This window comes from Triticum dicoccoides, chromosome 1B (assembly GCF_002162155.2).
Source record: "Triticum dicoccoides isolate Atlit2015 ecotype Zavitan chromosome 1B, WEW_v2.0, whole genome shotgun sequence".
In the NCBI taxonomy this organism is placed as follows: domain Eukaryota; kingdom Viridiplantae; phylum Streptophyta; class Magnoliopsida; order Poales; family Poaceae; genus Triticum; species Triticum dicoccoides.
The window spans coordinates 198,081,481-198,095,204 of NC_041381.1; positions in this window are offsets into that span (position 1 = coordinate 198,081,481).

Genomic DNA, 13,724 nt, shown 5'->3' on the forward strand with positions numbered 1-13,724 from the left:
AATTTTGAATTTCTGCTACGTTCCCCAACAGTGGCATCATTAGCTAGGTCTATGCGTAGTTTCTATGCACGAGTAGAACACAAGTTGTTGTGGGCGTTGATTTTGTTCAATATGCTTACCGTTACTAGTCCAATCTTGTTTCGACGGTATTATGGGATGAAGCAGCCCGGACCGACCTTACACGTACACTTACGTGAGACAGGTTCCACCGACTGACATGCACTTGTTGCATAAGGTGGCTAGCGGGTGCCAGTATCTCCCACTTTAGTCGGATAGGATTCGATGAAAAGGGTCCTTATGAAGGGTAAATAGCAATTGACATATCACGTTGTGGTTTTTGCATAGGTAAGAAACGTCCTTGCTAGAAACCCATAGCAGCCACGTAAAACATGAAAACAACAATTAGAGGACGTCTAACTTGTTTTTGCAGGGTATGCTATGTGATGTGATATGGCCAAAAGAATGTGATGTATGAGATTGATCATGTTCTTGTAATAGGAATCACGACTTGCATGTCGATGAGTATGACAACCGGCAGGATCCATAGGAGTTGTCTTAATTTATTGTATGACCTGCATGTCAATGAACAATGCCATGTAATTACTTTACTTTATTACTAAACTGTTAGCCATAGTAGTAGAAGTAATAGTTGGCGAGACAACTTCATGGAGACACGATGATGGAGATCATGATGATGGAGATCATGGTGTCATGCCGGTGACGATGATGATCATGGAGCCCCGAAGATGGAGATCAAAAGGAGAAAAATGATATTGGCCATATCATGTCACTTTTTGATTGCATGTGATGTTTATCATGTTTATGCATCTTATTTGCTTAGAACGATGGTAGCTTAAATAAGATGATCCCTCGCAATAATTTCAAGAAAAGTGTTCCCCCTAACTGTGCGCCGTTGCGAAGGTTCGTTGTTTCGAAGCACCACATGATGATCGGGTGTGATAGATTCTAATGTTCGAATACAACGGGTGTAAGCCAGATTTACACATGCAATACACTTAGGTTGACTTGACGAGCCTAGCATGTACATACATGGCCTCGGAACACGGAAGACCGAAAGGTCGAACATGAGTCGTATAGAAGATACGATCAACATGAAGATGTTCACCATGATGACTAGTCCGTCTCACGTGATGATCGGACACGGCCTAGTTGACTCGGATCGTGTAATCACTTAGATGACTAGAGGGATGTCTATCTGAGTGGGAGTTCATAAGATGAACTTAATTATCCTGAACATAGTAAAAAGGTCTTTGCAAATTATATCATAAGCTCGCGCTTTAGTTCTACTGTTTAGATATGTTCCTAGAGAAAATTCAGTTGAAAGTTAATAGTAGCAATTATGTGGACTAGGTCTGTAAACTGAGGATTGTCCTCGTTGCTTCGTAGAAGTCTTATGTCCTTAATGCACCGCTCAGTGTGCTGAACCTCAAACGTCGTATGTGGATGTTGCGAACATCTGACATACACGTTTTGATAACTACATGATAGTTCAGTTAAACAGTTTAGAGTTGAGGCACCAAAGACGATTTCGAAACGTCGCGGAACATATGAGATGTTTCGAGGGCTGAAATTGGGATTTCAGGCTCGTGCCCACGTCAAGAGGTATAAGACCTCCGACGATTTTCTTAGCCTGCAAACTAAGGGAGAAAAGCTCAATCGTTGAGCTTGTGCTCAGATTGTCTGAGTACAACAATCACTTGAATCGAGTGGGAGTTGATCTTCCAGATGAGATAGTGATGTTTCTCCAAAGTCATTGCCACCAAGCCGCTAGAGCTTCATGATGAACTATAACATATCAGGGATAGATATGATGATCCTTGAGATATTCGCGATGTTTGACACCACGAAAGTAGAAATCAAGAAGGAGCATCAATTGTTGATGGTTAGTGAAACCACTAGTTTCAAGAAGGGCAAGGGCAAGAAGGGATACTTCATGAAACGGCAAATCAGCTGCTGCTCTAGTGAAGAAACCCAAGGTTGAACCCAAACCCGAGACTAAGTGCTTCTGTAATAAGGGGAACATCAACTAGAGCAGAATTACCCTAGATACTTGGTAGATGAGAAGGCTGGCAAGGTCGATAGAAGTATATTGGATATACATTATGTTAATGTGTACTTTACTAGTACTCCTAGTAGCACCAGGGTATTAGATACCGGTTCGGTTGCTAAGTGTTAGTAACTTGAAATAAAAGGCTGCGGAGTAAACGGAGACTAGTTAAAGGTGAGCTGGCGATATGTGTTGGAAGTTTTTCCAAGCTTGATATGATCAAGCATCGCACGCTCCCTCTACCATCGAGATTGGTGTTAAACCTAAAATAATTGTTATTTGGTTTTTGCGTTGAGCATAGACGATTATGTCTATCGCAATACGGTTATTCATTTAAGGAGAATAATGGTTACTCTGTTTATTTGAATAATACCTTCAATTGTCTTGCACCTAAAATGAATGGTTTATTGAATCTCGATCGTAGTGATACACATGTTCATGCCAAAAGATATAATATAGTAATGATAGTACCTGTGGCACTGCCATGTAAGTCATATTGGTATAAAACGCATGAAGAAGCTCCATGTTGATGGATCTTTGGACTCACTCATTTTTGAAAAGTTTGAGACATGCGAACCATGTCTATTGGTGTATATGCATGAAGAAACTCCATGCAAATGGACCGTTTGGACTCACTTGATTTTGAATCACTTGAGACATGCAAATCATACCACATGGGCAAGATGACTGAAAGCCTCGTTTTCAGTAAAATGGAACAAGAAAGCAACTTGTTGGAAGTAATACATTTTGATGTGTGCGGTCCAATGAGTGCTGAGGCACGCAGTGGATATCGTTATGTTCTTACTTCACGGATGATTTGAGTACATACTGAGTATATTTACTTGATGAAACACAAGTCTGAATTATTGAATGATTCAAGTAATTTCAGAGTGAAGTTGAAGATCATCGTGACAAGAGGATAAAATGTCTATGATATGATCATAGAGATGAGTATCTGAGTTACGAGCTTTGGCACGCAATTAAGACATTGTGGAAATTGTTTCACAATTAATACCGCCTGGAACACCATAGTGTGATGGTGTGTCCGAACATCATAGTTGCACCCTATTGGATATGGTGCGTACCATGATGTCTCTTATCGAATTACCACTATCGTTCATGGGTTAGGAATTAGAGACAACCGCACTCACTTTAATAGGGCACCACGTAATTCCGTTGAGACGACACCGTTTGAACTATGGTTTGGAGAAACCTAAGTTGTTGTTTCTTAAAAGTTTGGGGCTGCGACGTTTATGTGAAAAAGTTTCAGGTTGATAAGCTCGAACCCAAAGCGAATAAAATGCATCTTCATAGGACACCCAAAACAGTTGGGTATACCTCCTAATTCAGATCCGAAAGCAATAGGGATTGTTTCTTGAATCGGGTCCTTTCTCGAGGAAAAATTTGTCTCGAAAAATTGAGTGGGAGGATGGTGGAGACTTGATATGGTTATTGAACCGTCACTACAACTAGTGTGTAGCAGGGAACGGGAAGTTGTTCCTGTGGCACATACACCAATTGAAGTGGAAGCTGATGATAGTGATCATGAAGCCTCAGATCAAGTCACTGCCGAACCTCGTAGGATGACAAGGACACGTACTACTTCAGAGTGGTACGGTAATCCTGTATTGGAGGTCATGTTGCTATACAACAATGAACCTATGAGCTATGGAGAAGCGATCGTGGGCCCGGATTCCGACAAATGGCTCGAGGCCATAAAATCCGAGAGAGGATCCATGTATGAAAACAAAGTGTAGACTTTGGCAGAACTACCCGATGGTCATAAGGCTGTTGAGTACAGATGGATTTTAGAAGGAAGACGGACAATGATGGTAACTGTCACCATTAAGAAAGCTCGACTTGTCGTTAAGATATTTTCCGACAATTTCAAGGAGTTGACTACGATGAGACTTTCTCACTCGTAGCGATGCTAAGAGTCTGTTGGAATTATATTAGTAGTTACTGCATTATTTATGAAATCTTGCAGATAGGATGTCGAAACATTGTCTCCTCGACGATTTTCTTGAGGAAAGGTTGTATGTGATACAACCAGAAGGTTTTGACAATCCTGAAAGATGCTAACAAGTATGCAAAGCTCCAGCAATCCTTCTAAGGACTGGAGTAAGCATCTCGGAGTTGGAATGTGCGCTTTGATGAGATGATCAAAGATTTCGGGTTTATACAAAGTTTATGAGAAACTTGTATTTCCAAAGAAGTGAGTGGGAGCACTATAGAATTTCTGATGAGTATATGTTGCTAACATATTGTTGATTAGAAATGTTGTAGAGTTTCTGGAAAGCATATAGGGTTGTTTGAAAAGTGTTTTTCAATATAAAACCTAGATTAAGCTGCTTGAACATTGAGCATCAAGATCTATGAGGATAGATCAAAAACGCTTAATGGTACTTTCAAATGAGCACATACCTTGACATGATCTTGAAGGTGTTCAAGATGGATCGGTCAAAGAAGGAGTTCTTGCCTGAGTTGTAAGGTATGAAGTTAAGACTTAAAGCTCGACCACGGCAGAATAGAGAGAAAGGACGAAGGTTGTCCCCTATACTTAGACGTAGGCTCCATAGTATGCTATGATGTGTACCGCACCTGATGTGTGCCTTGCCAGATGTCTGGCAAGAGGGTACAAAGGTGATCAAGGAGTGGATCACCAGATAGCGGTCAAAATTATCCTTAGAGGAATAAGGATATGTTTCTCGGTTATGGAGGTGATAAAGAGTTCGACGTAAAGAGTTGCGTTGATGCAAGCTTAACACCTATCCGGATAGCTCTGAGTAGAGAAACCGGATACGTATAGTGGAGCAACCATTTGGAATAGCTCCAAGTGGAGCGTGGAAGCATCATTTACAATATGACCTAGAGATTTGCGAAGTACATACGGATCTGAATGTTGCAGACCCGTTGACTAAAAACCTCTCTCACAAGCAAAACATGATCAAACTCCAGAACTCATTGAGTCTTAATGACATGATGATGTGAACTAGTTTAGTGACACTAGTAAACTCTTTGGATGTTGGTCACATGGCGATGTGACCTGTGAGTGTTAATCACATGGCGATGTGAACTAGATTATTGACTCTAGTGCAAGTGGGAGACTGTTGGAAATATGCCCTAGAGGAAATAATAAATTAGTTATTATTATTATATTTCCTTGTTCATGATAATCGTTTATTATCCATGCTATAATTGTATTGATAGGAAACTCAGATACATGTGTGGATACATAGACAACACCATGTCCCTAGTAAGCCTCTAGTTGACTAGCTCGTTGATCAATAGATGGTTACGGTTTCCTGACCATGGACATTGGATGTCGTTGCTAACGGGATCACATCATTAGGAGAATGATGTGATGGACAAGACCCAATCCTAAGCCTAGCACAAAGATCGTGTAGTTCGTATGCTAAAGCTTTTCTAATGTCAAGTATCATTTCCTTAGACCATGAGATTGTGGAAATCCCGGATACCGTAGGAATGCTTTGGGTGTACCAAACGTCACAACGTAACTGGGTGGCTATAAAGGTGCACTACAGGTATCTCCGAAAGTGTCTGTTGGGTTGGCATGAATCGAGACTGGGATTTGTCACTCTGTGTGACGAAGAGGTATCTCTGGGCCCACTCGGTAGGACATCATCATAATGTGCACAATGTGACCAAGGGGTTGATCATGGGATGATGTGTTACGGAACGAGTAAAGAGACTTGCCGGTAACGAGATTGAACAAGGTGTTGGGATACCGACGATCGAATCTCGGGCAAGTACTATACCGCTAGACAAAGGGAATTGAATACGGGATTGGTTGAATCCTCGACATCGTGGTTCATCTGATGAGATCATCGTGGAACATGTGGGAGCCAACATGGGTATCCAGATCCCGCTATTGGTTATTGGCCGGAGAGTTGTCTCGGTCATGTCTATGTGTCTCCCGAACCCGTAGGGTCTACACACTTAAGGTTCGATGACGCTAGGGTTATAGGGAATAGATGTACGTGGTTACCGAATGTTGGTCGGAGTCCCGGATGAGATCCCGGACGTCACGAGGAGTTCCGGAATGGTCCGGAGGTAAAGATTTATATATGGGAAGTCCTGTTTTGGTCACCGGAAAAGTTTCGGGTGCTAACGGTAACGTACCGGGACCATCGGGAGGGTCCCGGGGGCCCACCAGGTGGGGCCACCGGCCCCAGAGGGCTGCGTGGGCCAAGTGTGGGAGGGGACCAGCCCCATGTGGGCTGGTGCGCCCCCCCCCCCCCATCAGGGCCCAAGGCGCCTAGGGTTTGGGGGAACCCTAAAAGGGGGCGCCCCCCTTGCCTTGGGGGGCAAGGCAACCCCCCTGGCCGCCGCCCCCTCCTCAGATTGGATCTGAGGGGGCCGGCCCCCCTCTCCCTTGCCCCTATATATATGTGGGGGGTGGGAGGGCAGCCTCACCCAAGTTCTGGCGCATCCCTCCCCTTCTCCCAAGTCTTCCTCCTCTCCCGCGGTGCTTGGCGAAGCCCTGCAGGATTGCCACGCTCCTCCACCACCACCAAGCCGTCGTGCTGCTGCTGGACGGAGTCTTCCCCAACCTCTCCCTCTCTCCTTACTGGATCAAGGCATGGGAGACATCACCGGGCTGCATGTGTGTTGAACGCGGAGGTGCCGTCCGTTCGGCACTAGGATCATCGGTGATTTGGATCACGACGAGTACGACTCCATCAACCCCGTTCACTTGAACGCTTCCGCTTAGCGATCTACAAGGGTATGTAGATGCACTCCCCTTTCCCTCATTGCTCGATTACTCCATAGATTGATCTTGGTGTTGCGTAGAAAATTTTGAATTTCTGCTACGTTCCCCAACACTCTGTCACTTGTCACTATGGAGACTAATCCTTTGAGGGGCTTGTTCGGGGTATCTTCACCCCGACCAGAAGAGCAAAGAGTTGCTCCTCAACCTACTGAAATTTTTGAAAATATTTACTTTGAGATTCCTTCGGGTATGATAGAGAAACTGCTAGCTAATCCATTTGCAGGAGATGGAACATTGCATCCCGATTTACACCTTATCTTTGTGGATGAAGTTTGTGGATTATTTAAGCTTGCAGGTATTCCCGATGATGTTTTCAAAAGGAAGGTCTTCCCTTTATCTTTGAAGGGAGATGCATTGGCATGGTATATGCTATGTGATGATACGAGATCTTGGAATTATAAATGACTGAAGTTGGAATTTCACCAGAAGTTTTATCCTATGCATCTTGTTCATCGTGATCGTAATTACATATATAATTTCTGGCCTCGTGAAGGAGAAAGCATCGCTCAAGCTTGGGGGAGGCTTAAATCAATGTTATATTCATGCCCCAATCACGAGCTCTCCCGGGAAATGATTAGTCAAAGTTTTTATGCTCGGCTTTCTCTCAATGATCGCAACCTGCTCGATACTTCCTGTGCTGGTTCTTATATGCTGAAGACTATTGATCTGAAATGGGACTTATTAGAAAGAATTAAACGCAACTCTGAAGATTGGGGTTACGACGATGGTAAGGAGTCAGGTATGACACCTAAGTTCAATTGTGTTAAATCTTTTATGGATACCGATGCTTTTCATGGATTTAGCGCTAAGTATGGACTTGACTCTGAGATAGTAGCTTCTTTCTGTGAATCTTTTTCTACTCACGTTGATCTCCCTAAAGAGAAGTGGTTTAAATATAATCCTCCCATTGAAGTAAAGGTAGTTGCACCTATTACAATTGAAGAAAAGACTATCACCTATAGTGATCCTATTGTTCCTACTACTTATGTTGAGAAACCTCCTTTTCCTGTTAGGATAAAGGATCATGCTAAAACTTCGACTGTTGTTCGTAAGAGTAATACTAGGACTTATACACCTCCTGAGCAAATCAAAGTTGAACCTAGTATTGCTATGGTTAAAGATCTCTTGGATGATGATTTAGATGGGCATGTTATTTATTTCTATGATGAGACTGCTCATATTGCTAGACCAGATACTAAGATACATAGACCTGTCGTAGGCACGCCTGTTATTTCTGTTAAAATAGGAGATCATTGTTATCATGGCTTATGTGATATGGGTGCTAGTGCAAGTGCAATACTGTATGACTTATATAAAGAGATTATGCACGACATTGCACCCGTTGAATTGGAAGACATTGATGTTACCATTAAGCTTTCTAATAGGGATACCATTAAACCAATTGGGATAGTTAGAGATGTTGAAGTCTTGTGTGGGAAGGTTAAATATCCTGCTGATTTTCTTGTTCTTGGTTCCCCACAAGATGACTTTTGTCCCATTATTTCTGGTAGACCCTTCTTAAATACAGCTAGTGCTAGGATTGATTGTGAAAAAGATACTGTCACCATTGTCTTAGATGGTATGTCTCATGAGTTTAATTTTGCTAAGTTTCATAGACAACCTCGTGATAATGAACCACCTAGTAAGGATGAGATTATTGGTCTTGCTTCCGTTGCCGTGCCTCCTACTGATCCGTTAGAACAATATTTGCTAGACCATGAAAATGATATGTTTATGAAGGAAAGAAGGGAAATAGATGAAGTGTTCCTTAAATAGGAACCTGTGCTGAAACATAACCTTCCTGTTGAAATTCTTGGGGATCCCCCGCCACCCAAGGGCGATCCCGTGTTTGACTCAAACCATTACCTGGTAATCTTAAGTATACTTATCTTGATGAAAAGAAAATATATCCTGTTATTATTAGTGCTAACCTTTCAGAGCAAGAAGAAGAAAGATTATTGAAAACTCTGAAGAAACACCGAGCTGCTATTGGATATACTCTAGATGATCTTAAGGGCATTAGTCCCACGTTATGCCAACACAAAATTACAGTGGAGAAAGATGCCAAACTAGTTAGAGATCCTCAACGACGACTGAATCCCAAAATAAAAGATGTGGTAAGAAAGGAGATACTAACGCTCCTTGAGGCAGGTATAATTTATCCCATTGCTGATAGTGATTGGGTAAGCCCTGTCCATTGTGTTCCTAAAAAGAGAGGCATTACCGTTGTTCCTAATGATAAAGATGAATTGATCCTGCAAAGAATTATTACAGGTTATAGGATGGTAATTGATTTCCGTAAATTAAATAAAGCTACTAAGAAAGATCATTATCCTTTACCTTTTATTGATCAAATGCTAGAAACACTATCCAAACACAGACATTTTTGCTTTCTGGATGGTTATTCTGGCGTCTCTCAAATACATGTGTCAGCGGGGGATCAATCAAAAACTACTTTTACTTGCCCTTTTGGTACTTTTGCTTATAGACGTATGCCTTTTGGTTTATGTAATGCACCTGCTACCTTTCAAAGATGCATGATGGCTATATTATCTAATTTTTGTGAAAAGATTTGTGAGGTATTCATGGATGACTTCTCCATTTATGGATCCTCTTTTGATGATTGTTTGAGCAACCTTGATTGAGTTTTGCAGAGATGCGAAGACTCTAGTCTCATCCTGAATTGGGAAAGTGTCACTTTATGGTTAATAAAGGCATTGTCTTGGGGCATAAGATTTCCGAGAGAGGTATTGAAGTTGACAAAGCCAAAGTTGATGCTATTGAAAGGATGCCATGTCCCAAGGACATAAAAGGTATAAGAAGTTTCCTTGGTCATGCCGGTTTTTACAGGAGGTTCATTAAGGACTTTCCTAAAATCTCTAGGCCTCTGAACAATTTATTGCAAAAAAATATCCCTTTTGTCTTTGATGATGATTGTGTAGAAGCATTTGAAATACTTAAGAAAGATTTGATTACTGCACCTATTGTTCAGCCACCTGATTGGAATTTACCTTTTGAAATTATGTGTGATGCTAGTGATTATGCTGTAGGTGCTGTTCTAGGGCAAAGAGTTGATAAGAAATTGAATGTTATCCAGTATGCTAGTAAGACCCTTGATACTGCCCGGAGAAATTATGCTACTACTGAAAAAGAGTTCTTAGCAGTTGTGTTTGCATGTGATAAGTTTAGACCTTATATTGTTGATTCCAAAGTTACTATTCACACCGATCATGCTGCTATTAAATCTCTTATGGAAAAGAAAGATGTTAAGCCTTGGCTCATTAGATGGGTTCTCCTGCCCCAAGAATTTGATTTGCATATTATTTATAGAAAAGGAGCTGAGAACCCCGTTGCAGACAACTTGTCTAGGTTAGAGAATGTTCTTGATGACCCACTACCTATTGATGATAGCTTTCCTGATGAACAATTAGCAGTCATCAATGCTTCTCGTACTGCTCCTTGGTATGCTGATTATGCTAATTACATCGTTGCTAAATTTATACCGCCTAGTTTCACATACCAGCAAAAGAAAAAGTTCTTTTATGATTTAAGACATTATTTCTGGGATGACCCACACCTTTATAAAGAAGGAGTAGATGGTGTTATTAGACGTTGTGTACCTGAGCATGAACAGGAACAGATCCTACGCAAGTGTCACTCTGAATCCTATGGAGGACAGCACGCTGGAGATAGAACTGCACACAAGGTACTACAATCTGGTTTTTATTGGCCTACTCTCTTCAAAGATGCCCGTAAGTTTGTCTTATCTTGTGACGAATGTCAAAGAATAGGCAACATTAGTAGACGTTAAGAAATGCCTATGAATTACTCTCTTGTTATTGAACCATTTGATGTTTGGGGCTTTGATTATATGGGACCTTTTCCTACCTCTAATGGTTATACACATATTTTAGTTGTTGTTGATTACGTTACTAAGTGGGTAGAAGCTATTCCAACTAGTAGTGCTGATCATAACACTTCTATTAAAATGCTTAAAGAAGTTATTTTTCCGAGGTTTGGAGTCCCTAGATATCTTATGACCGATGGTGGTTCACATTTTATTCATGGTGCTTTCCATAAGATGCTTGCTAAGGATGATGTCAATCACAGAATCGCATCTCCTTATCATCCGCAGTCTAGTGGTCAAGTAGAGTTGAGCAATAGAGAGCTCAAACTAATTTTGCAAAAGACTGTCAATAGATCTAGAAAGAATTGGTCCAAAAAACTTGATGATGTGTTATGGGCTTATAGAACTACATACAAAAATCCTATGGGTATGTCTCCTTATAAGATGGTTTATGGAAAAGCGTGTCATTTACCTCTTGAACTTGAACATGAAGCATATTGGGCTATTAAAGAGCTCAACTATGACTTCAAACTTGCCGGTGAGAAGAGGTTGTTTGATATTAGCTCACTTGATGAATGGAGAACCCAAGCCTATGAGAATGCAAAGCTATTCAAAGAAAAAGTCAAACGCTGGCATGATAAAAGAATTCAGAAGCGTGAGTTTAACGTAGGTGATTATGTGTTATTATTCAACTCTCGTTTAAGATTTTTTGCAGGAAAACTTCTCTCTAAATGGGAAGGTCCTTACATTATCGAGGTGGTCTATTGTTCTGGTGCCATAAAAATCAACAACTTCGAAGGCACAAGTCCGAGGGTGGTGAACGGTCAAAGAATTAAACATTATATTTCAGGTAATCCTATCAATGTTGAAACTAATATTATTGAAATCGTAACCCCGGAGGAATACATAAGGGACACTTTCCAGAATGTTCTAGACTCCGAAAAGGAATAGGTATGTGGTACGGTAAGTAAACCGACTCCAAAACAACTCCAATGGCATTTTTTATCAGTTTTGGAATATTTAAGAATTGTTGGAAGAAAGAAGTAGTCTGAGAGGGACACGAGGCCCCCACGAGAGTGGAGGGCGCGCCCACCCTTACTGGGCGCGCCCCCCTGTCTCGTGGGCACCTCGTGTGCCTTCCGGACTCCGTTTTCTTGCACGTTACGTATTTTGGTCGATAAAAATTCATTATATATATACTCCCAAAGGTTTTGTCCACCGTATCATGCAAATTTCCTCTGTTTTTGTTTTGAGCTATTCTGTGACAGATTTAGAGCAATATGTCGTCTCAGGATTCGGAAGGGGAAAGTTATGTGGCTGATTACCTCGCAGACCCTAAGGTCTATGGGGACTTGGAGCATGATGGTTGGACCTCTGAAGAAGAGGAAGACTATGAGCCTAAAGTAAAGGAGGAGACGAGTTCAGACGAAGACGAAGCCCCATTACCTCAGCCTGGGGACATGCATGTGGGGTTTAAAAAGTCAAGCCTCCCTGATAGAGCAAAGAAGCCAAAGATCGAGTTTATCCCTTTTCGTCTCTTGCAGGAAAATAAACAGGAATTATGCAAAAGAGTATTAAGCATGAGCAGGAGATCGAGGACCTAAAGGAGCAAAATATTATACTCAAGCGTAAATTGAGGAACAAACCCACATCTGCAACAACTCTGATATGTCTCCAACGTATCTATAATTTTTGATTGTTCCATGCTACTTTATCTACTGTTTTAGGCAATATTGGGCTTTATTATCCACTTTTATATTATTTTTGGGACTAACCTATTAACTGGAGGCCCAGCCTAGATTTGTTGTTTTATGCCTATTTTAGTGTTTCGAGGAAAAGGAATATCAGGCGGAGTCAAAACGGAACGAAATCAACTGGAGAAGTTATTTTTGGAAGGAAACCCACCTGATGGACTTGGACCCCATGTTAGAAGATACGGGAGGTGCTCACGAGGGTGGGGGTGCGCCCCCTGCCTCGTGGGGCCCCCGTAGCTCCACCGACGTACTCCCTGCACCCATATATACCTACGTATCGTAAAAATTCCAGAACAGAAGATAGATCGGGAGTTCCGCCGTTGCAAGCCTCTGTAGCCACCAAAAACCTCTTGGGAGCCCGTTCTGGCGCCCTGCCGGAGGGGGAACCCATCACCGGTGGCCATCTTCATCATCCCGGCGCTATCCATGACGGGGAGGGAGTAATTCACCCTCAGGGCTGAGGGTATGTACCAGTAGCGATGTGTTTGATCTCTCCCTCTCTCTCGTGTTCTCTCTCGTGTTCCCTCTATGACACGATCTTGATGTATCCCGAGCTTTTCTATTGTAGTTGGATCTTATGATGTTTCTCTCCCTCTACTCTCTTGTGATGAATTGAGTTTCCCCTTTGAAGTTATCTTATCGGATTGAGTCTTTTATTAGAACACTTGATGTATGTCTTGCCGTGTTTATCTGTGGTGACAATGGGATATCATGTGCCACTTGATGTATGTTTTGGTGACCAACTTGCGGGTTCCACCCATGAACCTATGCATAGGGGTTGGGACACGTTCTTGACTCTCCGGTAGAAACTTTGGGGCACTCTTTGAAGTACTTTTATGTTGGTTGGATGAATCTGAGATTACGTGATGCATATCATATAATCATGCTCACGGATACTTGAGGTGACAATGGAGTATCTAGGTGACATTAGGGTTTTGGTTGATTTGTGTCTTAAGGTGTTATTCTAGTACGAACTCTTTTATAGATTGATCCGAAAGAATAACTTTGAGGTGGTTTCGTACCCTACCATAATCTCTACGTTTGTTCTCCGCTATTAGTGGCTTCGGAGTGACTCTTTGTTGCATGTTGAGGGCTTGTTATATGATCTATCTATGTTATTATTGTTGAGAGAACTTGCACTAGTGAAAGTATGAACCCTATGACTTGTTTCCTACCATTGCAATACCGTTTATGCTCACTTTTACCATTAGTTACCTTGCTATTTTTATATTTTCAGATTACAAAAACCTATATCTACCA